Source organism: Humulus lupulus, chromosome 4, assembly GCF_963169125.1.
Source record: "Humulus lupulus chromosome 4, drHumLupu1.1, whole genome shotgun sequence".
NCBI lineage: Eukaryota > Viridiplantae > Streptophyta > Magnoliopsida > Rosales > Cannabaceae > Humulus > Humulus lupulus.
In genome coordinates this window covers 77,174,180-77,179,193 of record NC_084796.1, presented here as the reverse complement: position 1 = coordinate 77,179,193, position 5,014 = coordinate 77,174,180, and the positions used below count along the sequence as shown (strand labels likewise).

General features: G+C 38.7%; 1 non-coding gene across 1 annotated transcript; it reads right to left on the bottom strand.

The window, feature by feature from the left end:
* Positions 1–3,315: 3,315 nt before the first annotated feature.
* On the bottom strand, positions 3,316–3,422 carry LOC133833500 (small nucleolar RNA R71). The gene has a single exon (XR_009892877.1). It is a non-coding gene; the product is annotated as a small nucleolar RNA R71 (small nucleolar RNA).
* Positions 3,423–5,014: the final 1,592 nt, after the last annotated feature.

Sequence of the window (5,014 nt, the reverse complement as noted above, 5' to 3'; positions counted from 1 at the left end):
GAGGAAAAAGATAAGCTACCAGAGGCTCTTAAGAAAGAGAAATTTGACAGGGCCGCTGACGCTAATGCTTTGGAGGACTTTGGAATGAGCATCTTCTATGATTTCTGGGTTCGCAACAAGATGGCAGACTTTAGTTATCTGGGAGAGGCCTATGATGAGCTTATGCACTACTGTGTTGAGCGGGAGAAGAACGAGGCCCCGACCATCCATGCCGAGCAACCTCCAGCCTCTGAGCCAGAATCTGTTGTGCCACCCACCAAGATGATCATCATGGCCCCTGAAAAAGATGTCCTACCCTCTAATCCAAGTGTTCTAACTAATGCCCCGACCCCTGCCGACCAGTCTAATAGCTTCTCTGCCAAGACCCCTATCATTTAATCTGACCAACAAATCCAGAGTTCTTGATAAACTTTACCTGTTATTATATTATATATATATATTTTTTTATTGTTGCAAAGACAAAGATGGCTGAGTCGAGTAGCCTTTAATCTCGAGCAATCTTTTACTTTAGCCAATACAACATGGTTGAGCTGGGCAGCCTTTAATCTCGAGTAATATTTTTCCTTTTTATAAAATGCTTCTCGTTTCAGCTATCTATCTGCTCGTACTTTTATTTTTCCTTGCTACTCGACATATACTATTTCTTGGAGCTGTGCGGCTTTGTGAATCAGAGCTATTCAAATTTTTTTGAATGAGTTGTAAACAAAAATAGTACAACCCTATCTAAAAAAATTGTTTTATGGCCCTTTTTGTTGCTTGGTACATACCGAGCAACGCACAATCACTTTAACATTATTAATAATTAATGTTTCTAAGTCCTTTTGATTACACGCTTTTCTCTCTGCTTGTCTATGTATGACTATGGTGCCCCCCAAGTGACCGAGCATGATTCATAACTCTTGGATTATCCTCTTGGTCACTTGCTAACTAACCAGAGCTGTTCGTAATAACCTGTTCGGAGGTACTGACAATCCGTGAAATAAATCACTTAATTAGCAAGATAATCATTGTAAAAGTAAGGCTTGTAAAAATGGATAAAATTTGTGTCTTATTGATTAAAAGTTAACCATACAAGTTGCATCGCTACAGTGTAGCTTACATTCATAAATATTAATTACTACAATAAATGGGCAAGTCGTGCCTGTGCATATGTTAGGTTCATTTTAGGTTTGTTTTAGAGATTGTTTTATGTTATGTTTTTAGTTATTTAGGATTGTTTAGCGCAGATTTATGCTTGTTTTCTTCTTGTTTCAGGCTTTAATGGTCAAGTGCATAATATGGAGTGAAATGAGAAGAAATATGTTAAATAAGATGGATTTCGTGTTGATTGTGGAGTTTCAAGACATTATGTGTGGAAAATACTACATTGAAGATGCTCAACACACGTCGTTTATGCTCTATAACGCAAGTCTGAGACTTCAAGCCGCATTTTGACCATGATTTATTCACTTTCTGGAAACACTTCTATAAATAGAAGTTGTAGATATTTCTCTTAGCTTTCCATAGTTTTTTGAATCATTCAATTCGGAGTTATATCGAAGGAGTTATGATCAAAATACGATGAGCTGACGCTGCAGGCTGTTCGAACTGAGTTTTGTCGATTCTGACTTTTGCGCTACAGCGCCATAATAAGAGCGCTACAGTGCTAGTGCACCAGATTTTGAGGTATTTTGCCACTGTTAATAGCGCTACAGCGCTCTAGAAGTAGCGCTACAGTGCTAGAGACGCGATTTTCACAGATATGATCATTTTTTGATGGGCAATTTGGTCCTTTCACTTGGGATTTGGTAGGGATTTTTGGAGAAACATATGTGCGACTGAAAGAGGGCTGAAGGGGGTTCGACGGCTGGGAGTAAGAATACCATCTTGGAGGATTGAATGCTGTGTTTTTCATCTTTTTCTTTAAATTTTTATGTTTGTAATTGAATTATCTTATTGCTAGAATGAATATCATGGGCTAAATTCTTTTTTAGGGCTTTTATGTGAATCTTTTGGAAACCCTTTTTATGGTTTAATGCACAATTGATGTTATTCTTCATCTCTTTCAATTCCTTACAATCTATGTTGTTTGTGCGATTATTGATTGATCACCTCTAATTGCTATTTCATGAATCAAATTGAAATCTGAAAAGTGAAATTTGATATGCTTTGATTGTTTGGATGCAAATTTAATTTAGAACGAAAGTATCTAAATTGTTTGCCTATTTTTTTGAGTTTCGTGTTTAATGCCTTCTTCATGATTCAACTTACCATAGAAATATAGGAAGTTGTCATTGAGATTGAATTTTGTAAATCTTAACCAGATTACGAATTGTTTTTTGCAACTTGTTATTGAATAGGGAGAAGGGGGATATAATTCTTGCATTAGGAAATAAAAGGGTGGAAAATAGAGGATCATAATTGTCCTAATTTCATTTTCTCTATTATTTTGTTCAAATTTTCATTGTACTTCGTTAATATTTTTCTTTGTTTGAAATCTCTGAAATTGTTTAATCAAATAGAATTAAAAAGATTGGTTGATTGGTAATTGATAAATCAGTCCTTGAGGACGATACTTGGTTTTTACCATTTTATTACAAATTGCGACTGTGTGCACTTGCATAGCAAAAATATCGCAACAAGTTTTTGGCGCCGTTGCCGGGGACTGAAAATAATTATCAATATCAGTCTAATTAATTTTTATTCTAATTTGATTTTAATTTCTCTTGTTTCTAATCTGTTTAGTTGCTTAATTTGTCTATCTCAGGTGAATTTTGGTATATGCGTGGCAGAAGAGGAAAAGACACACTTGTTCCTCTGAATCCTGAGATTGAAAAGTCGTGCAAGCAAATCAGAAAGAATAAGAGGGAGGCCCATAAATCTGTTTTGATGGCACAAAATGATGGGGATGACAGGAATGTTTTAATTCCTGAAATTGCACAAGGGGGTCAGGCTCAGAACAATGCTGAGAGGAGCCCGAGAGACTATGTACTGCCCACTCTAACGGGAGTACAAAATAGTATACGCCCACCAGCGGTAGAGGCTAACAACTTTGAGATCAAGCCAGCCATTTTACAAATGGTGCAATCCTCTGTTCAATTTAATGGGTTGCCTTCTGAAGATCCTCACACCCATTTGTCTAATTTTTTGGAGCTGTGTGGAACTTTCAGATACAATGGGGTGAGTGATGACGCTATTAAACTTAGGCTTTTCCCATTTTCTCTGAGGGACAGAGCTAAAAGTTGGCTGAACTCGTTGCAACCACACTCTATTGTCACCTGGCAAGATCTAGCTCAGAAGTTTCTGTCAAAATTCTTCCCTCCGTCCAAAGCTGCTAAATTGAGGGGAGAGATCAATAACTTTTGCCAGAATGACGGAGAGTCATTGTATGAAGCTTGGGAACGGTTTAAGGAACTCTTGAGAAGATGTCCTCATCATGGCATTGAACAGTGGATGTTAGTGCAGAATTTTTATAACGGTTTATGTCCTACTACTAGAACCATTATTGATGCTGCAGCGGGTGGTACTTTTATGAGCAAGAGTGCAACTGGTGCTTATGAGCTGCTGGAGGACATGGCCACCAATAATCATCAGTGGTCTGAGGAAAGATCATCAAGGATCAGAAAGGTAGCTGGGGTGCATGAGCTGGATGCAATCACTGCTCTAACAGCACAAGTAGCCTCCTTGACGAAACAGTTACAACAGAGCAATGTATCTGCTAATGCGGTTCAAATGGCAGCCAGGTGTGAAATCTGTGGTGGTCCTCATTTTTTTTATCAATGTCCTACCAATATTAATAATAACATTCCGATGGATCAAGCTCAGGTTCAAGCGGTGGGAAACTTTCAGAGGCCAGTAAATAATCCATTCGCCAATACTTACAATCCTGGGTGGCGAAATCATCCTAATTTTTCTTGGAGGAATAATCAGGGCCAGCAACCTCAGTTTCAGGGGCAATTTCAGAATAATATGCCTCAGCCACCAATGCATCAAGGCTCTTCATCACAATAGCCTAGGCCTCAACAGTCAATGAATCAAGCTCCACCTGAAAGGCCTAATGAATTGCAAGCTGCATTATTGACTCTCACCAACACGCAAACACAGTTTATGACAGAAACTCACTCTTCCACCAGGAATCTTGAGATGCAAGTTGGTCAATTGGCAAATATGTTACAAAGTAGGCCTCAAGGAAATTTTCCAAGTAATACAGAGGTGAATCCTAAAGAGCAGTGCAATGCAATCTCTTTGAGGAGTGGGAAGAAGTTGGAAGAGCCAGTCAAGAAATCTATACCTGCACCAAAAGTTGAAGTTGAGAACGAGGGTAAGGTAGAAGAAGAGGTTATTGAAGACCTTGAGAAGAATCAGTCACCAGTGAGTTATGAGCACCACATCAAGATTCCATATCCTCAGCGACTTCAAAAGAAGACACTTGACAAACAATTTTCAAAGTTTTTAGATATTTTTCGAAAACTTCACATTAACATACCTTTTGCCGAGGCACTTGAACAAATGCCAAGTTATGTGAAGTTTATGAAGGAAATACTGTCCAAGAAGAGGAAGATGGAGGATTATGAGACGGTGGCGCTCACTGAAGAGTGCAGTGCCATTCTGCAAAGAAAGCTTCCTCAGAAACTAAGAGATCCTGGGGGTTTCACAATACCTTGCACTATTGGGAAGTTTGAGAGTATGAATGCTCTATGTGATTTGGGGGAGAGCATTAATCTAATGCCACTTTCTGTGTTTAGAAGATTGAAGCTTGGGGAAGCAAGACCGACAACAGTGACTCTACAGTTGGCAGATAGATCAATAGCACATCCTCGGGGTATTATTGAAGATGTTTTGGTAAAAGTGGACAAGTTCATCTTCCCAGCAGATTTTATTGTACTTGATATGGAGGAGGATGCCAACGTCCCAATCATTCTTGGAAGACCATTCTTAGCCACAGGACGAGCTTTAATTGACGTACAAAAGGGGGAGTTAAGGTTGCAAGTCCAAAATGAGGAAATAAGTTTTAATGTTTTTGCAGCAACTGCAA